Source organism: Dendrobium catenatum, unplaced genomic scaffold (assembly GCF_001605985.2).
Source record: "Dendrobium catenatum unplaced genomic scaffold, ASM160598v2 fragScaff_scaffold_1073, whole genome shotgun sequence".
Taxonomy (NCBI): Eukaryota; Viridiplantae; Streptophyta; class Magnoliopsida; order Asparagales; family Orchidaceae; genus Dendrobium; species Dendrobium catenatum.
The window spans coordinates 67760-93591 of record NW_021319535.1 but is presented as its reverse complement, the minus strand read 5'-3'; the positions used below and the strand labels follow the sequence as shown (position 1 = coordinate 93591).

Sequence of the window (25832 nt, the reverse complement as noted above, 5' to 3'; positions counted from 1 at the left end):
CAAGAAGAGAAAAAGTAAATTACAGACTGACTCAACCATAACCTACGCAATCTTGAACTGGCTTCGTTTGTTCGTCCGATCTTCAATTCTTGAAAAGTTAGAAATAATAGGCAGTTCAAGAGAATCAATAGTGTTTGTCAATCATAAAAACATAAGTCATGAAAATAGATTTGCAACAATTGGCTATTGTTACAGGAAAGAAAAATAAGAAGATCATATCATATTAAATTGATAAGTATTCCATATGTTATATTATTTTAGTATTTATCTTTATTTGAAGTCTAAACTTTCCAGTGATATATTACTTTGAATTTATGCAGTGGCTCTATAATATCTCATGTTGAAATTTAAAGTTATTAGGTACTTCAGTTTGATGAGAAGAATGAGAACTATTGGATATTTTATACAAATTTTTAAATATTTAAAAGTATCATATGATCGAATGATAAAATATTTATGTTCTTATTACTCTATGTATTATTAAGGGGTACTATAGGGTGTTATAGATGTGGCTCCCTCATATTGGTGGAGAATGAAATTACAGCCAATCATTGGAAATGATTGCACCACCGTGCAATCATGGAAAAATGATTGGGATGGTGGCGGGACCCATGTGGTTTAGTTAATCCACATCAGATTCCTACCCTGTCTGTCAGATCTCCTATGGCTTCGAACCAATGGTGTAGATCAAGCCAAATAGAAGTCTGAATAATGGATACAACTGCACGGTTAGACATGTTCATGAGGTAACATGATCTAAGCCAATGATCTCAAGATCAACGGCCCATAAAACTTACAGTTCATGGTTACGTTAATCCATAACCTGAAAAATATAAAATGCTTCATTCTAAAGAATGGCTCAGTGAAATTTAATAAACATTTAAACATAGATTAAAGGCATGAACATAAATCATGGGTGCCATTTCTGACATTTTGAAAAGCTCTTGTTGAAATGTTAAATAGATATTTATGTTTTAACCTAGGGTTATGAATTTTATCTAATCCAACCATTGGATTGAGGGGATCTCAATTTCTCTTTTATTTTAGTTTTTCCTCATATAATCCCTTAGTTGGAATCGCGGTCTGATAATCCATGGATTGCTTGGATAAAGTTCTCGATAAAATAGTCTTTGACTCGCCAAAGAACAGGTCACTGGTGGCTTTGACCGGTGGGTATGAACTTGGAATAGGTGGAGGGAGATCTCAAAATCTTGAATGAACTGAAGTTTTGGATGGGGAAGCCCAAGATAGTGAGAGAAGCTCTAGGTTACAATGAACTCCTTTGTGCCAATTAAATATCTCTAAGCCCATTTGGATGGTTGAGATGGCCATGGGAGTATTCCCTGATGGTTGTCATGCGTCATTGAGTGGTTAGGAGTAGAAGACAAGGATAGATCAAAGGACATGACATGGAAAGGTGTTTTCTAACTTCACATTGGGAAGAGGACCATGTGGCTTAATTAGGTTTAATCCATGAGTTAAAATTGGTTTATGAACCTTCTAGAAATAGTTTAAGGCTGCTTGAGTTGGTTTAAAATGGAAGGGAGAGAGGTTTGAGCTGGTTGGACCTCTTTTGACTTATTTTATAGCTTAGTTTAATAGTTTGACCAATCAACTTAGCATGTTAACTATTGAGGTAGCATCTAGATGATTTTAAGCTATATTGGAAGGAGTTGGAGAGGGCTTGAATAAGAATACATGAAGATTTGATCAAAATTATAGGTACTTGACCAAGTATATGAGTTGACTTGGTCAAATAGGCTAGGATTTGACTCAAGGTAGGTTTAAAAATATTTCATGCATCAAATGAAATATATTTAAAGAGAAATGAAGCCATGGAATTAAGGCTTTGAATGAATGCAAGGAATATACTCAAATGAGTCAAGTTTGACCAAGTTCAGGCTCAGTTGACCAAGCCAACTGCTGACTAAGTTAGAAGTCTAATCAAGTCTAAATCATTGAGAGATATAACTAGAGAAGTTTGAATGGATTTGATATTGATTTGCGGTTTAATTATATGTAAAAAGGCTAAAGGGTTGATCTGGTCAACTCAGGTTAACTTGGTTAACCTGGTTTGAAATGGTATTTTGAGTCTGTGGGAGGTGGTCCCGAGATCCGAGGTGTTCAATTTAGTCAAATTGATTGTCTGGAAGCTTAAGGGCCTATTTGGTCAACCAAGGTTGACTTGGTCAACCAGGTTGACCCAGGGCTTAGGTTTGGGTCCAACAAGTTTAGTTTGACATTTGAAATATTCAAGATATGTTCTCATATAATGAAGAAGTTATATGGATTAAAATGAGCATTCAAATCCCTAAGGGGTATTTTGGTTAAAATTTGTTGACTTGGTTTACCAGGCTTGACCAAGATTTGGGCTTGAGTCCATTATAATCCCAATGGTGATTAGGATGCATTGGCAGAGGTTTCAAGTATTGATTTGAAAAGGCCATATTGAAGTCTATGAAAAACTCAAAAATTTCCTTATGGGACATTTTGATCATTTTGATCCCTCATCAAATAGGGGATAAAGTGGGTCCACCAAAATATGGTTACTACTCAGTATATCATGAATGTGGTTCTGGATGTGGTTAGAGGCCTTGGAGAAAGCTCTAAGATCAAATTCCACTAAGGGATAGGTCCAGTGGCATAAGCCATAAATATTTAAAGGCTTTCTAGCCTTTGGATTTGAATGTAGTTTATGGGGTTAGAGGCTTCATATTGAGCTCAATTTGGAGGGAAGATCCTAGAGACATGCATAATTGATATGCAAATGAAAGATAATGAATTAGGGTTCATTTTACTAGGTTTGAAGTGTTTGAAAAATCATTAGAAAAGGCTTTATGTACAGGGCCTTTGAACCTTAGATTTTGGTCTGGATTTCTGGATTTGAGCTAGGTTTTGAATTTGATTGCTTGATTAATTATCTAAATCAATAATATTCATTTGAGTGATCATAAATGATTAAATATGATTTAAAATAGAATGGAGGCTGGATCAAAGTTTAAATTGGGATTGAGTTCTAGATAGGATTGGAGTCTAGATTTGATTGATTAAACTTATGTTATCCTTTTCAATAACAAATATATGGATGACTGTAGATGATTGGATAGGGAAAAAGCTTGATAGAAAGCTTGGTTGACTAATTCTAGGCTAATTAATGGTTAGGATTGATTTGAGATCAGAATGGGTTTGAAGTCAAGATTAATTTGAGGTATGGATTGGATTAAATTGAGATTGATCTATGGTATGGATGGGTCTTAGGGTCAAAAGTATAGGAGGATTCTATAGTCCAAATTGACGTAAAGCTTAGACTAATCTGGGTTCAAGATCGATCTGGAGTCTGGGAAGAGTCCTAATGACCTCATACAAAACTGAGATCAATAGAGAGTTAGAAGGAATACATATAGATGGGATAATGTTAGCTAAGAGTTGCATGACACGATGGTGATGATGACTGAGGAATCTGTGCCAGAAGGAGATAGGAGCAGTCGTGGAGTCAAGCATAGTGGTTGGGATATTGTTGGTAGTGGATATCGAGTAGAGACCATCACTAGTTTTCCAAAAAGAAGGATTTTCTTATCTACTGGATCCTGAATTATGAATGCATGAGCATCAAAGGAAATAGAACACTTGTTATTAGAAGTAAGTTTATTAATTGATAGTAAATTATGAGATAGATAAGGGGTATGTAGAATATTGTGAAGTAGGAGCTTATGAGGGGTGTTCCGGAGGGGAAGGATGCCTTTGCTTTGATATTGAATGGGTACTGAGCTGCCATTGGCTATGAAAATAGTCTAGATCAAAATATGGCATGGGTTACAAGAGATTGTGGGGATCTATAGTTAGATGATATGAAGTGCTTGTATCAAGGACCCAATCAGTGATTGAGGTGTTTTAAGGCTGATAGAGCAGTGTGTGAGATGGTCTAGTGGAGGAAGAATAATATTAGATATTACATCGATGCAAACAAGTAAGAGCAGCATGACCAATTTTCTTACATATCTAATAAATTGGGAGGATGGTGTTGCTGATGGGTGGAGAATGGTTACTTTTGATGTGAGGGGATCCATGATCGCGATTTGAAAGGTTGATCCTGCAGTAGTTTTATCTTGTTCGACCATATTAGAGATCTAGATGGTTCGATGAGAATGTGATTACCTTTTGAGACTCATTCTAAAGGTTTATTTCCTCACTACAGAGTAGCAGTGTAGAACTTCAAGACAAATTGGTTCTAAGGAGGTTTTGATAAAGGTTTTGAAGGAATTGTAGGTTGATGATATATTACTCAAAATATATAAGATGATGTTCTCAGAGTCGACGTTTAAGATTGCAGCTGGGATGTTATCCACAAAAGTTTTGATTTGAGAGAGGTATTAGTTAATGGTATTTTACTTCATCTAGTTATTATAAAGTTCATTCTTTAGCTGGATTACCTATGACTTGTTCATAGGTTGAAGATGATTCACCAATGTAAGCCAAATGTCATTAGTAGTGGATAGATGGAGAATATATGGCAGAACCAAGGGAGAAATCATGGAGAGGAGGGAGGAGATGAGATTTTGATCAATAAGTTGACCAGGGAAAATGTTGGAGTGAGTGGAAGGCATATTAGGATAAGCTTGATGTCCCGTGAGATCCTTCAAACAAATTAGCTAAATAAAGTTTGTATATCTATAAACTCAAAAAGACATATTTCTCATTTGTAAGATGTAGGTTAACTATAAGTTTAAAATTGGTTATGAGAAACTTTAGGGGAGTATGGATGGTGAATTTCTCTATCTTGGTGGATAGTGAGGACGCTGAAAGAATGGGTGATGATGAGTCTTGATCAACCATTTGAGTAGGAAAGGAGGTGAAGCTCGATGCTCTAATACCATGAAGAAAGACCTGTAAATGTTTGACATAGGAAAGAAGGTAGAGGAAGAAATGGGTTTTACTGTCAGATATCATAAAATAGAGCTTAAACTTTTTGCTTCACATGAGTCTCCTTATATATAAGTTATAACATGAGAGGGAAAGAAAAGGTGTTTGCTGGCCATTGGACGAAGTCTGGAATGGAAGAGAATTTGGAGCATGGAGTTGCGGCTAGAGTAGGTGGTCCGCCCAGTTGAGCTGCATCTTGCAATTTTTATTTCATCTGTGCTAACAAACTATACCAAATTTAATAGGAAACAAGAGGTATAAGAGCCAACTATACCAAAGTTTACAAGCAAGAAGAGGTTTCTTATGGGAGATTTGATATGTCCACCATTACTTTATCCTCTTTACCTTCTCCCAACCCTTATTCTTTTGATAATTCACTTCCTACTTGTCATGGCTTTGGTACTCTTATATAACCAATTAATAATACCATTAAAGCTAAGGATAACCCATTTATTTCTACCAAGCTTCAAGATGGTTAATAGTAGCAACAAGGTTGAAAAAATAAATACATAAAAACGTAAGAAAATAAAGAAATAGTTCAAAGCTTAAAAGTTACATTTGTTGAGTTATCATTTTCCATTAACTCATGTTAGATAAAGTTATGTTTGTTGTGTTAATAGGTAAGTCAAGCTGTGCTATATGTTAGTTATCTTATTCTATTAACTTTGCACATGCTTCTATTGTACTGAACTTAGTTCATTATTTGCTTAGGACCTTTCCCATCATTCTTCTTCTTCTTCTTCTTGGTGTAATATGATATTTTTTATTATTGAGCTGATTTGGATGCAATATTCTTATCATGCTTAGATGAGTCTGGGTTTAATAATGAATGAGGCATTTCATAAAGCTCAAGAGAAGAATAAGGACTTATGTGTTCCATTCTTTCAATATTCCAATTTTGATGATTTGTTTGGTTTTATTTATGATAATTCATTTTTTGCTTTTGGATATTTTTAGAATTTCTTTTTTTTTTTTTGGATCCTCATGAAAGTAGTTTTTTCTTAAATAAATTCTAACCATTTGTGGCTAAAGTTGTATAATTTTTATACAACAATTTTTTTTTCTTATCACAATAATGGATTGATATAGAAAATAGTAATTAAATGTAAGTAGTACTATAAGAATGAAACTTAAAAAATTAATTGGGATTAATAAAAGAAAGCTAATGAGAACAAAAAGAAAGAATGTGAAAATCATAATAATTGGCAACAAGAATAATATCAAGAGCCAATGTGCTTATAAACATTGTGATCCTTACATCAAATTATGTCCTAATAATTATTGATAAATTCATATATGTTATGTAACATATCTTAATAAGAAAATGTTAATGAACAATAATTTGGGGCTTAAATAACTGGCCCAGTCAAAAGGAATATTAAAATGTACAAGTTGATTTGCATTTCAAAGCATGGGTTAGTCACTCTACTTTGTGTACACGTTTATAATAAGGATTAAAGAAGATGAAGAATTATGATGAACCTAAACTCAAATTTTAGTTTATTACAAAATGTTCCAATTGAAACAATTAAATTTTGCAAAATTGTTTAAAGATATCTCATCATATTCGACTATGAAAATTTGATGATTTTCATTTTACAATTTGATATCAAACACAATTAATAAGGTTTTAAATATTGGAATATTCTTATCAAATTAGTGTCATGCACAAAGTTTATTATCATGGGTTATTGTTTTCCTCTACAATTTTATTGAGAATATGTTGGAATTCTTGGTAATTACAATTTCATGTTTTCCATTACAACACATACTTGGTTGTTTAATAACTTTGTTCTTTTTAAGAAAAAAAATGATGGTTTCTTACCATTAATTAATTATGTCATATGAATGTGTGATTTTTAGTATTTTCTAACTTATCTTAATCATAGTCTCCTAATAATCATTTCTTCTTTTTTATATGAAGGTTTAAGTATGGAAATAGATAGAAGTTGCATGTCTCATTCAGGTAGTAACAAAGGTTTTAAGGAAGGAGTTATAAAATTTCTAAATTTTGCATTTAGTAATGGAAGTACAAGTGAAATGGTATTATGCCCATGTAGAGATTGTGAAAATGGTATTTGTAGGGAAAGAGAGGATGTTGAAGCTTATTTTCTTTTGGGAGGATTCAAACCCGGATATAACAAATGGATTGCTCATGGAGAAACTTCCTTTAGAAATGAAATAGGATGAACTTCTAACATTGCTGAAGATGCTAATAAATACGTGGAAGCGCTATTAAATGATGCATTTGGGTTGAAAATAATACCATGGATGATCTTTCAGATGCTGAAATTAGTAAGCTTAGTGTGGCTGGTGCAATGTTTTATATATCGATAAGTGAATCACAACAATAATTATTTCATGGATGTAAAAAATTCTTTAAACTACATTTTCTTGTTAGGCTACTTCAAATAAAGTTCCTTGGTGATTGTACTAAAAAATCATTTCCTATGTTACTTGAGTTATTAAGGGAATTAATTGAAAATATTTGACTGCCAAACTCTTATTATGAAACAAAGAAGATAATTCAAGATTTAGGCTTATGTTATAAAAAGTATGATGCATGTTGAAATGATTATATATTATATTGAGGTCCCCTAAGAATAAATGTGATATTTATAATGAGTCAAAATGGCTTACTTAATATAGCACTTCAAATGATGTTCCAATAAAGAAAACTAAACAGGTTGCATCTAAATTCATATGGCATTTTCAATTAACATTAAGATTGCAAATATTATTAATGTCATAAAAAACCACATCATATACGAGATGGCATGAAGAGGAGTGTCAAGTGCAAATATTTTACTATTTTATTATATTAAAAATAGTGAAAATATGATATTTTAGTTATTGTTGTACAATAAATGTTCTAGAAAAAAAGGAGAGAAATTCATAAGTGTTGAACCAGCACTACAGCGCTCCAACCATTAGTAACTTTGCATCTATTATTCCTCAACACCAGATAAGGAAATCATAGCACTAGAGTCTAAAATGAAGGCAAATAATTTAGCACCCCTTTGGAGCCAAGGTAGCATTGAAGTGCATCATAGTGCTGTAGCATCATAAATCTGCATCACAACATTTTAGTCTCCAAAATTTGAGTACCAGAGCAACGAGCATTACAATAATGTAGTACCAGACTAAACATTTAAGCATGATTGTTCTCAATTTTTGTAGCATGATGGAAGAGCAGTTGATGAAAGATATAGCTACTTTGATTCAATAGAGTGACACACTAGTTCATCCAATAGATGCACAACATTGTAACATTTGTATTACATATTTAGTAGACAATCTACATCAAAGAAAACCTAACTATTAATTGACCTCAAGGTATTTTGTATGTCATAATGCATTCAACTAGTCATGTCTACACACCAATCAAGTTTTTTTTTATTACTACATGGAAGTAACGCACATATTTAAATTTTAAACTATATTATTGAATGGGTTACATATTTAGATCTACTTGTATTATGTATCTTTATTTTATAATTTTTGTTTAATTTTTTCCTTTGCTTTTTAGTGCATTGTTGTTGCATGTGTACTTGATCTTATAAGATGCCTATGTTGTTTGATTCTAAAACTGAAAGGACCCTAAAAGAAATCCAAAAACCTAAAAAGATTTTAGATTTAGAGACGGCTAAACCAGTACAAGATCAGGACCATCTTGGACCTCTAAGGTAGTATACTAATTATATAGTAGATAGAATCCTCTAGAGTATCAATAGACCTACTATACAAGCTAATAACTTTGAAATAAAACATGCCATTTTTTAGATGATTCAAAATTCTCAGTTTAGGGGAACTCTTATTGAAGATCCTAAACTACACTTAGTTAGCTTCCTAAAATTTTATGTAATATTCAAATATAATGGTGTTAGCAATGATACTATTAGGCATTATTTATTTCCACTTTTTCTAGGGGATAAAGCTAAGAGGTTGTTGAATTCTTTGCCCCCATACTCTGTAACCACTTGGAATGAGTTGTCACATAAAATTCTAGCTAAAAATTTCCTACCTTCTAGAACTGCGAAGCTTAGGAATGATATCACATCTTTTTCTCTGTTTAAAGGAGTGTCAATTTATGAAAGTTAGGAGAGATTTAAGGAAATTCTTAAGAAATTCCCTCATCATAATGATGGGAGCTTTGGAGTAAACTTTTGAATTGTATAAAAAATTAGGGCTCTATCATCTATACATAATTCTTAGGTTTTCTTTGATATAAAAATAACAAAACCACACTAAATATATGTAAGTATACGTATCGAATCAAGTAAGAAAGTGATAGAGTAGAGTGTTGACCCCATGAGGAAGTTATGCTTATTTATAATAAAATAACATTATTTACTCTAATTATAATAATTAGCCTACTAAAATAAAAAATAATAATTATGGAGATTCTATCACTGAATAAAATAGTAAAAATATTGGATATAACATTTAATAAAATTGATTTGGATTGAAAAGTATAAAGTTGATAATTTTCTAATGAGTCCCTTAATTATAGATATAATTAAAATTATATGTATCCCTAGATCTCTATCGAGCTTGTAAAGGTGAATAAGATATCTGATGACCTCCTATAGTTATAGTAACTCCTTAAGATCCTAGAATATTTTACATTCTATGTTTAGGCATGCAAACATCCTATTACATTATTCATGGTTGTTCTTGTATTCCTCCATCAAGGCTATATATCATATTATATTTTAATTACACATATGGCAACTACATGCATTAAATTAAGAACTTGGTAATATTAAAAATGTTATTTAATATTTATAGAATAATATTCTTCATTAGTACTCAACATGCACTTTACATCATAAATCTTAAATAAGAGAATTAGTCATACATATAATTAATAACATGCAAACTCATTTTTAATAAACTAATGAAAGAATGAAAATACAAGAGAGTGATATCACTAGAAATGATCAAAGTATCTCCTCTACACTCATTCTCCGTTAACTTATAGACTTTCTTCAATAAATATAGGCTAAACACTTTAAATATTTATATCTTATACTTCCCTAGCCTCCATTAGATTTTATTCTTAGCAAGAACTAGATAAGTAGTCTAAAAAGATGTTTTGAATTTTACACAAGTAACTAAACTCACTTACCAACATAGCATCATAACTATTTATAGAACAATACAAAAAGGCATGGAGAACTGCGATAATTAAAAGAGTGGCATCGCAGTGCTATTAAAGTGAGCTAATGCCTTAGCGTTGAAATTTTTGCACTGCAATGATGCTTCGTGATGTGGATCGATTACTTAATGAATAGTCACATCTCATCACTTATAGAACTTGGCCCTTATAACTGGAACACCATAATGCTATTCACATTCGAGCATCACGACACCCAAGCAAAAAAAAAATGACACCAAGGCATGAGAAATTATGGTGCTGCAGTATTTGAAAATAGAGAATTTTGCACAACCATGCTGACTTTTTGATGCCATGTTGTCGGTAATGTTGTGACATTGGATGTGTTACCATTGAGTGCTTACAAATAGAGAACTCAGTGCCTAATGTACAAATTTTGGCCCCTCGATGGTATTGAAGGTGGTACTGTGAAGTTATTCAATTAGATGCTGCAACAATGTAGGCCACTTAGAATTTATGCCAATTTTAGGTTGTCCCAACAAAAAATAACTAAAATAATATATTTTTACTAAAATTAAAACATATAAAATAATACATAATTTATAATTATCAAATTCTCCTTGGCTAAAAGTCTTTCTTGTCCTAAGGAAAATAAAGAAATTGCAACTTAGACTAATGAGATAATCAAAGTAAAAAATTTATAATTTAAAAATATAGGATAATATATCATAATCTAAATGTAGTGAAAATGAACAAAGTTATAATTCTAGTTTGGAATAATGAAAATAATTATCATAACTAGTCACCTTTATTATTATTTAATTTGGATTTACATGTTATAAAAATAATCATTGATTTTTGAATTTAGAATTGAAAAATATAACATAAAGATTATATGTGTTATAATTAAAATTGAAATTTTATCACTTCACCAATATTTGTATTAGTTCTCCTAACTTATCATTTATGAATTTTAGTATAAGATTGTAGTTAAACTCTAAGCTTTTACCTGATACCAATTTTTGAATGTACTCTCTTTATTTTTCTTCTTTTCTATTATTTTCTTTTTAAAAATATTTTTACATTTCTTTTACCTTTCTAATTTTTGTGGTCTGCACAGTTAATAATTTTGATTAACAATTTAGCATAAAATCTTCTTACAATCTTAATAATTTTAATGTAAGGATTTAGTTAAATCACCAATTCTAAATTCAGATTGTTATTATTTTCAATTTAAAACTATTTATATCAATTCTTTAATTTTAATTATTCATCTTCAATTCAAAGGTCAATGAATAAATATATAACTTATAAATTCAAGTTAAAACAATAATTTAAATGATGTAAGTTAGGTTATTAGTAGTTTTTCCATTCTATGAATTATAAAGCATTGTTCATTTGAATTATGGGATATGTTTTATTATAATAATTATTATTATTATTCAAATTTCACATAATTTTTAATTATCATTTTAATTAGGATTAATTAAATAATACAAATGTAGAGTTGTTAATGGAACATAATTTAAAATTTTAAGTACAAAGGGAATTTAATCAAATATAAACAAAAATACAAATGAATATTAGTAAATAACACATATTTTTATATGAATGAGAGAGAAATGTAGAGCAAGAGATACATATTTATATATACAAGGGCAGAGAGAAGGGGGGGCAAGTACCCCCCTAAAAAAACATAAAAAATTAATTATTTAAGTTGGAAGTTTCAAAAATTAAATCGGAGACCATCCGAACTCCGATTTCAACAAACTTATAGCCAAATTAAACATCTAAAAAATACAAACCCAATGACACCAAATTCAATTTAATCCAAGCCCAAACGAGTCCATTAAAAACCCAAAGCTTAATTGGAAGGTTCAATCCATAATTTGGATTAAAAAATAGGTTCCAAATATGCATGCTTATAGTTGAATCAAGCGACTTGACTAAACGAATCCAACGAGCCCAAGATTGTCAAATTTGGATATCATTAAGACATTCAAATGCCTAATAAACTGTCCATGATCAAGGGAATCAACATCGACAGTCTATTCAATCTTGAGTAAATTTTAGTTGAAATTGTATTAAATTTTAGCTGAAATGAAAATATTTTAAAGAATCTCGAGTAAATTTTAGCCCTTGACCCTAACGATATGATTCGTTTTTTGCTTTGCTCCCTCTCATGACTCGCGACTCACGGCCTCGAGCATGACATTTGTTTTCCCTTTCGCTCCTCTCTCGCCCCCAAATGGAGACCGATGGTGGCAGATATTTATTTCTTCTAAGCTCTAATGACCATGTTATTTGCATTATTAATTTTGATCTTACAACTTTGCTTGGCTCCGATAATGAGACAACAAATAAATTTATTTTAATTTAGGCCCCCCTGAATAAAATTTTTGGCTCCACCACTGTATATATATAACACATGGTATTAGATAATTAGTGCTTAAAGCACCAATATAACTATAATAGCTTTATTAGCCATATATGATTAATATGCTAATATAATAATAGCATTCCAACATGTCACTAGGATCCCCATAACTAAAGAAAAGAAATAAAATAAAAACATGCTACACAATAAAAAGTTACATTCAGTCTCTCTCTCTCTCTCTCTCTCTCTTTCCCCCCTAAAGCCAAATAAAATTGACTCCTAACTATCTGAATCTTGGTCTTCCTCCTTATTGATAATCATTATCATGGTTTCTCTCAGCATGCTTCTAAATAAAATGATCATAAGAAGCTGTAGATTGAAATTAAAGCATATCTGGATACTCCACAAAAGGGATAATTCTAAACATTCCAACAATAGCTAGCATTAAAATTTGTGGTGAATCTAAAATATTTTTCCTGTTGATCCATGTTGTGGGACATCCTTGTCTCTTCTCAAAATGAAAATCCTTAGTTTCCACATAGAATTGAGTAGTTCTTCTAAGTTCCCTCTTAACTGAACCACCTGATATCCCAAGGTTTTAAGAATGCTAACACTCCTAATAGTGTTGCTCTTGCTACTAGGTCTCTTAGACACTCTAGGCTCACTAAGGTCTCCTTCTTCCTCCTCTTTCTCAACTTTCTTAAATACCAATATTTTTTCTTTTGTAAGGGATGAAATATAGAATAATTATGTTTTAGTTTATTTCCCCTTTATACCTGCTGCAACACACAAAGCATAAAAAAGAGAAGGGTGCCATAACTCAATAGAAATGGTACAGCTTATGATGTACTTGAAAGAAGAGAAAACTAGCTTCCCTACATCAATGTAATACCCCATTTAAATAGTATAGTTTAATAGTTCTTGATCATGAATAAGTTCGCTACTATTCTTGCTAAGTAATAAATGTGCTAAACTGAAATAAAGCCAGCCTTTAGAGGTTTGGGTCATATTGATGGTGTTATAAATTGGGCTCCCTGAGTTTATGATTTGATGATAACAAATTTTATTAATTTCCTATTTATTTCTCCTATTATTTTTGGTGCATATTTATTTATTTGTGTACTAACTTTTTAATTACATCATGCACCATTTAATGAAGATTCAAGGCTTAAGATTAAGTAGAATAGGGTGTGTTGAAAAATTCTATCATATTCATTTATTTATTTTTGATTTATTGAATCAAGTTTTATATGAGTGTATGCTGGTCTGGTGACCGTGTACACATACACAAGGGGAAAAAACTAATTTTAAATATTTAAATTTGGTGTACATCATACTATGTGATATAGATCATACTATATAAACTATTATTATAGAAATTAATTAAATATTTTATTTTTTTTGAGAAAATTTTTTGAAACATACCTAATCGTACAGTATAAATACCACATCGAACTAGATGATCTGTTATACTCAGAGACCCAATCGTTCTTTAAATTAGGTAAAAAAATTGAATTTTAAATATATTATATTTATACTATACAAACCAAAATTATATCCTATGATGCTTAAATTATTGCATAATTTTATCCTGTGATTAATTAATTGAATATACTTTATTTTAATAATTTTGATCGTACTGTTTGATCGATAGAAAAGATATTTGGTTTTCATAGGATTCATCCTTGATGAATAAAAAATTCAGCTGAACTAATCATACAACAATATTATTCATTTGTACAATACAATATGAGTAGATCATATAACACTAAATCATAATTGTATAGTACTTACAAGCTAAATTGAACAAATCACATTGTACTAATTGAATATTATATATCAGGAATAGTAAAAAATGAAACTAATCATACAATACTAATTAGTGATTATATACTACTAAAAGGGCAAATTCTAGGTATCATACTGAATGATCTTATGACTGTAAAGTACAAATTTTGATTATTGAATAGAATTTATAGATTTTTTAAAGCCCTTTATTTAAGCTTTCTCGTATGAGTTTATAAGAGTCTTTTTGGCATTAATTGAGTTATTTTATTTTATAGAAAGCTTGAATAGAGAGCCTAAAACTTTGGAAAGAAAGGGTGAAGTTTAGAAGAGAGGGAGAATATTCTTATAGGTTTCAAGGGAGTGTTAGAGGGAGTTCCACATGGTTGCTCTTATGAACATTTGCCTGAGTTTCTCCATTTGTTAAAGTTTGTCTACAGGGAATCTTTTGGAAGAAGACCTCTTTGGGGTCAAAGGACCCGTTAACTCTACCACATCAGGAAAGGTGAAAGTGATTTGAGGTTCTTTACCTTCACCTAGAGGGAGAAAAAGGATTTCAAGTTCTCTGCCTTCACCAGGATAGTGAAAAAGGATTTTGGGTTCTCTGCATTCACCAGGATAGTGAAAAGAATTTCGAGTTCTTTGCATTCACAAGGAGGGTGAAAAATGATTCAAGGTTCTCTCCCTCAAAAATATGGTGTAAATATTATAGTCATGTGTCCCACTTAGTTGGTGGATGAGATTTTTTAAAGGCTTCTCCACATAACTATGGGATTTAAAAAAGAGTCACTAAAGGTTTAGTGCAAGACCTAGAGAGGAGGACTCAGGTGAGTGGGCGTAGATCATGGTTTGACCAAATGACTATAAAATTCTTGTATGCTCATTCTAATTTTTTATTTTTTATATTTTAACTTTCTAAAATTTATTTTGCTAAAAATTGCATGATAAAATATATATGGTTGATGTTAGATTAAGTTGATGAAAATGTCATCACAATTATTATAATTGTTGTTATGTTATTAGCTTCTATATCAGGTGATCAAATTATTTATTTTAAGTTATTAAAATTTTTTTAAAAGTTCTTTTTATACTAAAGAGTTTTTTTAAATAACCAATTTACCCCGCCCCGCCCTCTTAGTTTGCCTAGGGCAGTTCAACGAGGTCTTACAACCTTCCCGAGCTTCTATTTATTATCAGAGCGGGTCTCAAATATTAATGTTTTATAAAACCTTGAGAAAAAAGATCCATGACACACTTGGGAAATAGAAACACCATGGAGGGTTATTCTATAAATGATCCATCACTTTTTTTGACAATATTTCATTTAATTTTTAAGAATATTTCAGTTTTTGACTTTAGAATGTGGCATATGATTCAAACTGGTTATTCTGTACCATTATATATTTTTAATGGAGTCAAAACTAATATTCCTTTTACTAAATGGATTATAGAAGAATAAGTACTTCCACAACTGAATGCTAAATGCTTAAATTACTTTTTATGTGTATTGTAATCAATGGATTACATGAGAGTGTCTACATGTACTACGGGGAAGGAAATTTGGTATAGACTGTGCATTATATATGAGGGAACTAGTAAAGTCAAACAGTCTAGGTTGAATATTTTACTACATGATTATAAACTATTTTGTATGAAGCCAAGTGAGAGAATATCTAAAATGTATACTAGATTTATTCAGATAGTGACATCACTATATGCTTTATGTAGAGAACTTTTAAACTCTGAGAAGGTCAATAAAAATCTTTGTTGTCTACCTGATAATTTTATTGCCAAATTCATAGCTATATGTGAATATGAAGGCTTGAATGTTTATTCTATCGATAATTTACTTGGCTCACTCATTTCCTATGAGCAAAGTGTAAGTTAAAGACTTTTGGATGCATGTGATAAGAGAATAGGAAGACTATAATGCTAATGGCCAAAGATACAAATAAAAATTACTTAGTAGATGATGGAAGTGAGGAGATATCATTAATAACAAGCCAATTCAAGTTTCCAATAGCGCAAGCAAAAGCATCAACTAAAGTGGAGCAAATGTAAAAATGGTAAAAGCAATAAGTTTTCTTCTTACATAATTTACTTTGGTTATAGGAAGCTCGGGCATCTGAAGTTTTAATGCCCAAATTTTAAGAACCACCTTGTGAAGTAAAAGGGCAATGATAAGCTAAATGAGAAAGGTGAAATGAACAACAACAACATCAAGCCTTTATCCCACTACGTGGGGTCGGCTACATGAATCCTTTTTCTTCATTGTGTCCTATTAAAAGTCAAATTCTCGTTTAAATCTAACAAAGAAAGGTCATTCCTAATATTCTCTAACCAGGTCTTTTAGGTCTACCCCTACCTTTCTTAACAAAAGTCAAATCTAATACCTCTACTCTCCTAACCGGGTCATCGCAAGGCCGCCGTTTTATGTGACCAAACCATCTAAGGCGACTTTCTCTAATCTTATCTTCTACTGGAGCTACTCCAACCTTTTCACATATATGCTCATTCGTATCCTATCTCTAAGGGTAAAGCCACTCATCCACCTGAGCATCCTCATCTCTGCCACACTTAACTTAGTATTATGCTTCTCTTTTAAAGGCCAACATTGGTTAAATGATTGATAAAATTAGTGTTGAAAAATTATGAAGAAAATAGAGATATAGTTGTTCAAAAAAAACTTTAGCATAGAGTGTGTTTAACATCTCATGCAACAACTGATATTATTATTAAAAAACAAGGATTATACGAACGATTGGAAAACCAGAATTCATAAATTGGCCGTGAATTGTTGGGACAAGATTAATAAAGATGGTTGGGACAAGTTAAAAAGAATGGTGGTGCTGAGTTATCTTATTTAAGAGAAATTGTGGATTTTAGTCTATTATCTTGTTTTAGCAAACTTGACCTTACGTCCATTAGAAATTTCTGTGCATCAAACAAGTGTCCCATGTCCTTCAGTCAATCTGGAAAGATTTTCAGTTTGAGCCTACCATCAAATGAAGGTGCCCTGTATTTACTTTGTAAGTTATCTCATCTTCGAATCATGCTCTTGGCGCATAAGTGGAACCTCACAATTTTGAAAGCGGTTATTGGACACAAAATAACTTGTGATTAGATTCATGTAAGATTGCCTCCTTACAAAGAGGATACTCTATTGATGTCGGAGGGCAATGATTTCCATGAACGAGAGGCTTTAACTCGATGATTCATTCCTGCAGGAATTCTAGGTGGTGTTATGATCTTGTGATCTACACCTGCATCCAATTTTAGTCTCTTCTAGGTATCGCCATGCTTTTCACGTTTTCCTTTAGGAACAATAGTATGTTAGCTTTTGCTTGTATTTAGAAAATGCACGGAAGTCGTGAATCCTCTGATAATGCAGTGTCTAAAGGATCAGCGAGGCCTTCACAATAAATGAGTTTGTAATTCATGTGAGTTTATTAGGCTTGTGGTAAATTCAATATTTTATGATGGACAAGCAAGCTATCATTACATTGTCCATCAATCAGATAAACTTGATATGGATTTTCATGTTGAGAGACCATACATCGCATATTGCTTTCTTAGCATCCTTACGAGCCACTTTATATAATTCCCAATTATAAAAATTTTTAAAAATAAACCAATTTTTATAACAAAGCTTCTTATTTTTAATTTTTTCTTGGACATTAGGATTCCACCACCAACTATTTTTACTATTGGGAGCTTTTCCCTTTGATACTCCAAGGACATCTTTTGCAATATTCTTAATATCACTAGCCACTTTTTCCCACATAATATTAGCATCCTCATGCACAGACAAAATCTTAAGATCTAAAATCTTATTTCCAAAAATATTTTTGTTAATATTCTTTAAATGCCCCCATTTAATCCTAGAAAATTGTTTTACTTTATTTTTTATTATATGCCCCTTTATCCTAAAGTCCAAAACTAATAATCAATGTTGGGTACATAAATTTTCACTCGGAATAACTTTATAATCTTTGCAATCTAAACGATTTAATTTTCTAATAAGAAAATAGTCAATCTGGGTTTTATTATATCCATTTTTATAAATAATGACATGAATCCTTTAAAAAAGGTGAAATGAAAAGAAGCAAAAAATATCCTTGGCAGACTTAGCCTCTGAGTCATCAAAATAGGAGCGAGAAGAGGAGATAACAAACTTGTGGTTAATGGCGAAGGATTTAATTGTTAACTATAATTAAGAATTTATATGTTAAGGTTTATTTGTGTGTTTGTTTATTTTTTTAATAATTATGTTTAATGCATGATTGTATGTTTTGTTTCTTTTCATATGATTTTTTCTTCTGTGTTGTGTGTTTAGTTATTTTCTTTCCCTTCTATAAAGTTCAATTTCTTTGTTGTGTTGTCTCTCCTTTTTTGTGACAATAAAAGGGGGAATATATATTTTGTTGTATTAAAATTTTATTTTTTAAAATAAAAAAATAAAAAATAAATATTTTTCTTAACATAATTTTTTTAGTGAGGGGGAGATAAGGAGAAAATAATGTTAGTTTGCAAATTAAATCAATAATGTTTATCATCATAAAAAAGGAGAAGATTTTTGCAACTCAGGCTTGAAGAGTTTATGATTTTGATAATAAAAGTATTATTGATTATCTATTTATTTGTCATAGTATTTGCAGTGCATATTTATTTATTTTTGCACTAATATTTTAGGTACATCATACACCATTCATTAAATATTCAGGGCTCAAGATTGGGTAGAATATGGTGCATATATTGAAAGAGTCTTTAATATTTATTTATTTTTTATTTATTGAGTCAAGTCCTATAAGGTTATATACTATCCTGGTACTACACACATAAGGAGAGCGAACATAATTTTAAATATTTAAATTTTTCTATACATTATATTGTATAATACAGATCGTACTGTAAGTACACTTGTTATGGGATGACTATGGCACCCAAAGAGAGGGGGCGAATTGGGTTTTTAAATTTTTATTAAAAGAAGGAAACTAAAATGATTTTAAGGCTATTTAAAGAATATGAAATCACACAATTTTTGTTAAAAGATAAAGAAAAGTAGATGAAAGAAATGAAAATAAAAGGCACAATATTTTTATGTGGCTTGGCCTGGATTACAATCCGACTTACGTCCATGCTAGCCAACTCTCGGGCTTAAATTCACTAATCATAGGTTTGCCTTGCAAACCTCACTTCTTTAAACCAAAGAAGTTCTTTACAACCTATGTACTCTCCTATACGGGTGAGTACAATCAATCTAATTACAATTTAAACTTCAGTTATCCAAATGATTTAGAGAAAGAAAATAAAAATTATAATTTGATGTAAATAATACAAGCTTAAATTATCTTGTAATAAAATATCCAAAATATTTGAGGTGATCTTATAATATAATTTTAATAACCACACTACTTGCAAATGGAATATTAAATTTGTTCACTTCAAGATAGATTTATATTTTCATAAAATATGAAAAATATTTTAAATAAATAAATTTTCTTGTTGATTAAACTTTAACTCTTTAAATAAAAAAATGTATTAGATTTTAAATGTGAATCTATGCCCAAATTTCAACACCTTAGATTGAGAAGAGTTTTGAGACCCAACTACAATTTGAACAATACGATCTTCAAGCAAAGCTTTCTGCCACAACTCTAGCTCTAAGGAACAAAGCTCCCTTACAACTAATTTCCCTTTATCAAGTCCACCATCAACAAAGATCTCTTGATCTTTCTCCTGAATAACAATAGTAGAAGAATTAGAAACAAAATTAGTAGATATATTAGGAACAATTGTGGAAACCATATCATTCAAATTGTTAGTAGAAACACAAGTAAACTTTTCAGAGATAGAAATATTAATAGGAGGTAAAATATTATCCAGCCTTTGCTCAATAAAATCAAGCCCCGCAATATATTCAAGAGTAATATTAGAAACTTCTTACGGGATAGAAGTAGAAACATTATGTACCACCATATCATAATCCTCCAGGACCTTAGAAGGGGATCCTCAATTACATGAGAAATATTTTGGACCACCATATCCTTCAAATTAGAGACATTTCTTTTCCCCACTTGAGCCAAATGTTCCTCAATATCATTAACATGTAAAGCATTAGATGAGACTTTCTCCTTACGAAGATTAGGATGTAATAAAAAACATTCATTAATCTCATGGCCATGCATCTTCCAATGAGAGCAAAGAATAGGTAGGCTTTCAATCTCCACCTTTTGAAAATAACCATTCAATTAAGAACCCAACCATATCAAATTAGGATGTTTTTTAGAAACATCTAACTATACTAAAATCCAAGCAACCGAGGGGGATATAAAGATGCGATAGCTTAATCAGTTTGTAAAGGTCTACCAAACATCGAGGTCAATCCAAAAAGAATTTGCAAATTGAAGAAGTAAGGCCTTAAGTTTGGAAAGGAGATCCACACAGGTGCAATGGGAGACTCCTTCTGTGCGTCAAAATTTGGTGACTATTTGTGTAGCCTCATTTGACAACCATGAATAAAATACGATCTCCAAGAGAAAATATGACTATAATCCATGTCATTAGTAATTTGTATAGCGATGTGATGAGAATCCAGCAAACCAACATTAAAGGAGCCAAAATCTTTAAGGCTAAAAAAAAACTTGTGTATCACATCAAGATTATGAAGATGAAGAATGAACCAATGTAAATTCAAAAGGCGTAGCAAGATGTGAAACAACTGAATCCTCTATCAAAATAGCAGAGAAACCCTTGTACGAAGAGTTTACAAACATAACCTTAGAGGACAAAGAAGAACCAACTAGTCACAACATCCTTAAATGAACGGGTCTTACATAGTAATTTGTAATTAGATTCATTCATAACATATATCTTTCACTACATGATAAATGCCTATTTCTCCATTTTCCCCCAAAAAATGCCCTAAATCCACCAAAAAATAATTGCTTTTTAGTAGATTTCTTTTTGCTAGTGAAATGCACATCAAAAAGTAGTATACTATGGAAATTATCTGTTGGAAAAAATTTTACTGCTGTACTAGCAGATTTTTGACATAAGCATGGAAAAAAATGTTGTATTTATAGTTAAATTAACTAAAAATATTATGTTGGTAATTTTTATAGTTTTTTTCTTTCAAAATGGCAATAGAGCTATCCATCATAATTTCACTAGTAATATCTATTCAAATGTTTGATGACCAACCTGTCAATAGAAATTTGGCAAAAGCTACTTTGGAAATTTTTCCAGTAATCTTAGAGGATAATGATTGTCAAAAATAGTTCACCAAATCATATCATTATTTTTGACAATTTTTTAGCTGAAAATCCATTGAAAACCTGCAGTACAAAAAAAAAAAAAACCACTCTGCCTAAATTGTTGTAAAAAAATTTATATAATCACAGTTATTCAAAATAGTTAATTTCAATATTTCTACACTAATATTTCAACATTGCCAAGTATATTAATGCTAAAGTGATTACACAATCAAATAAAAGTAAATGTTTAAATACTTCTACAATAAATGTTGAGTTCTTATACAAAAAAAAAACTCAACATAAAATTTACAAACCATGTAGTCTAATCAGAACTTGGATCGTCATTCTCCTTTGTCAATGCTGGTTTCTTTTCATTAAACTGCTTCCCATTTTTGAAAATTACTCCAATATTCAACTTAGTTGCATATGCATGCCAGCTTGTAATTTTCAAATATTTTGTTGCTCTAATTTCTAATATCCATATCACACATTAGTAATTAAGTCCTACATATAAAAAGATAAAATATTTTTCTCCATCTAATCAATAAAATTTTACTTAATAACATAGAAGGAATTTCCAAACATCTTTCTAATCACTCTAAAAGTGTATTAGATATACAAAAATATCATGATAGATTATTATAAATTTTAGAGGTCAAGTGATATTTAGCATAATGATGATCAGAAATAAATACTATACATAAGGCTTGTATTATATGGTTACATCAATATAAAATAAATTAAAATTGAGGATTAGCCTTGGGCAATATATACCTTTAAAGCCTAAAATGAAAGCACACAAAATTAAAATAAAGATATTTGAAATGTCTTGAAGTATCAAATAGTGTATCAAATAATAGGTCTGTACTCTAAGATTTTTTTTTTAGTTTATTATCCTGATTTAATCGTAGTCGAGATGGTTGGGTTATTTGGTTTTGGTAGAGCTACATGAATTTTAGTAAGTTGTTATTAGATTTGTTAGCTTCCATAGCTAGTTCACTGAACTGGTAAAGAGTTGAGTGCAATTATCAATGTCGTTTGAGTTGCATTTTTGCTTACAATGTTAAATTAAAAACTTGAGATAATGACCATATCGAACTTAACTCCAATTTTTATATAAGATGACAATTAAGACCCCCAAATATGATGTAATAATTTTAATATGGGACTCATTGAGATTGTTCCGTCTACTCAACCTACAAAAATCTTCTCTTTATTCACTTAAATACAAGCCCCTTGCACATATTTTTAATATTTTAGGTGAAGTATTTACTCAAAATTAGTGGGAGGGAAATGAGCCCTCAAAAGCTATTTCTTCTCATACCACTACAAATCCATCATTTCCCTTCTCCTCATCTCATTCTCAACAATTGTGCTCTCCAAGGAGTAGCACCTTCTCTCAACCTACAAGTAACATACTTCACTTGTTTGTCCAATTCAACCTCCATGTACTTAAAGAAGATCTTAATGACACGTTCCTAGTCCTAATAGTCTACGATAAGCAGACATCAATCAATGAACAAAATTAGTACCAAGGTATCATAACGCTGCTCTGAATCAACATCATAGAGAGCTTGTTAAAGATATAGAGTTTATCTTTGATAATGGCAGATTCATATTTTCTTAATCAGACACACAAATTAATTATTTTAAAAATTTTATCAATATTTCTTCAATAGCTATTTATAATTTTAGATTCTAAAAGTTTAAAGGGTTCATAAATTAAGTTTTTTTTATATATAAATTTCTTTTTATATAATTGAAATAATATGATATATTAAAACTAAAAATTATTTCAAGTGAGAGCATTAGTTCGCTCATGCCCCCTTAATTCATAGTTTTATTTTACTATAGAATATTAATGTTTTTGGAACATATCAAATGAAATCACTGATCAAATAAAGCACAAAATTTCATTAAGACACTTCATAAAGGGCTTTAATGTCGATGCCTTTGGCCCCACTTATTGAAGCCTAACTTGGAGATTAGAACTTTTTCTTTTATGGATGAACATAGGTTTGAGAATTGTATAATATATATGGATGAACATACACATACATGATGCATACATGATGTATAATTTCATTCTTTTTTTCTAGGGACATAATATTTAGAAAAAAAGTTTCTTTAAAATTATAAAAATGTAAATCACATAATTGATCATTATGCGGCATTCATTAATCTGTTGGTTTGGAGATTTGGCTATCAACTAGAGGCCATGTGTTCTAAGGTTATGTAAGTGATTAGTATGTGAGAGCCAAATGTTTCCATGTTTGAGGAATATTGTATTGGTTGCATCAAAGCATTAAGGTGCTAAGTTCTATGGCTCATTGGGTTGGCTACACTCTCAAGACATAAATGCTTCCATTTACCAAACGAAACAAATAAAAAAATTGAGGCCAAAATGAGAATAAAATAGATTGAGTTGAAAATAAAATATTTGATGATTTTACTTTGTAAATGTCTCACACTGAACAAAATCATCACAATAAGCAATCATCATTATTTTTTAAGTATAAGCTCTTTTATGAAGAAAGAAGACATTTTATCTTTGATAATCAAAATTTTATCCTTAGACAAATAATGTCATCATTCTCCCTTAGTTATAAAGAAAATTAGCACATTTTAATGGTTTTATAAACTCATATAAACTTTCCTTTATTATATATTTAATTATTTCATAAAATTTTGATACAATTGAACCATTTTATGACCAAATTTATTGCCCCGCATGCCCCAATTTTATGACCAATATGATGAAACATATTCATTATATCTATATGAATACATTACACTTAACTAAACAAACTCAATTGATCCATCACTAACTACAACCATTAGTCCCAAAGCCAATTTGTGAGTTCCCCACATCATAGACTATATTATACCTGCGTTGTTGCATACTACATATAATAACAAGCTCACTATCATCCCTATTTTCAATGATTGATAAGCACCATTGATATTTACTGGCATAAAAAAGTATCCCTGAGATATCCAAGTCAGTCGTCACTTCGCCTTCATAGATAAAAGAAATCTCTGGAATATCCAGATGCTTGATGTTAGTGAGGTCATAGCATGTGTCAAAAATAATTAATGGTAGTGTCATCGGGTAATTGAACTTTTTTTTTTTGAAAAATGCTACGTAGGGCAAAGTAGGCAGTGGGTGGAAATCGACTAAATGGTGTGCCAGAGTCCAAAAGAGTTCCAGGGCTACTAAATATAGTAGGTGAAAGGTCAAGCCTTTCAACCCCAATAAAAATGGCAGTGAGATTGAGGAAGTAGAAGGATGGCATTTTTTGGGTTTGTTAGCATCGATGTGTACTTCACACCAAGGGCTGGGCTACCTAGTTTGAGATATCCAACTTGGTCTGACCCTGATGGTAAATAATATGAGAATATATTATTATACAATATAGATGTTTTAGAAATAATTGAAAGAGACCCCCAGCCAAGACCTAATAACCCATCTACATGTCCATAAAATCTAGTGTTATTATCTCCACAGCCAAAGTGGAAATTTTGTATATTATCATTGGAAAATTTTAAGGTGTCATTAATGAGGGATCCTTTAGTAAAATAATCGTTAGCATATCTTTGCTCGTATAGATGAGTGAATGTAGAAGAGCAACCAAATCTATGGAGTTGGGTACAATAGTTGGAGATGCATTTGATGGTGGTGAAGGTGGAGGGTTGGGTCATAAAATGGATTTATTTTTTCATGACAATTAATGCAAGGGACACATTGGGTCCAAGTGAGATAGCTATTAGTGTCAAACAAAACTGTGAAGTACTTGGTAGGGGTGCCAAGGCCTATATTGATGAGATTGGTGAAGATACCAAGAGAATTACAAAAAATTGTTGAAACTTTTGCAAAAAGAGAGTGGCCTAGTAGGTTGAGGCGAGCGGTGGCATTGGCAGCCTGGTGATGGATGTACGTAGTCAACACAGGCTTGGTCCTAACGAAAGAGATTTACATGTGACGGCTTGTACTGGCGTGTCCAAGATGAGCATGGGCCATGCTAGTGGACCACTTTTAGCTTGGAAGGACTCGTGCTATTTACAGTTTCAATAAGTAATTATTGTAATTATTGAGTTTTTTTCTTTTGCTTCACTTTTGAGCTTATTATATCTATCAAATGAGCTTATACTCATGATATCTATCAAAAAAGCCTAATGGTTGCATGATTTATTATTATTCTAATTATTCATTTAAAAAATAATCTCCAATAGGGTGTTAAGAAATAATTGAAATAGATCACAAACTTTTATTAGGAATAGAGTAGGAGCTACTCGGCAACAATGACTTGATGTCAATGACATGGTGTTCTTCGGCAAGCTCTTGCACTAATACTTAAAAAAATTTCTCTAATAG

General features: G+C 31.0%; 1 non-coding gene across 1 annotated transcript; it reads right to left on the bottom strand.

The window, feature by feature from the left end:
• Positions 1 to 8958: 8958 nt before the first annotated feature.
• On the bottom strand, positions 8959 to 9065 carry LOC114580522. Its single transcript, XR_003701965.1, has one exon. It is a non-coding gene; the product is annotated as a small nucleolar RNA R71 (small nucleolar RNA).
• Between the last annotated feature and the right edge of the window lie 16767 nt (positions 9066 to 25832).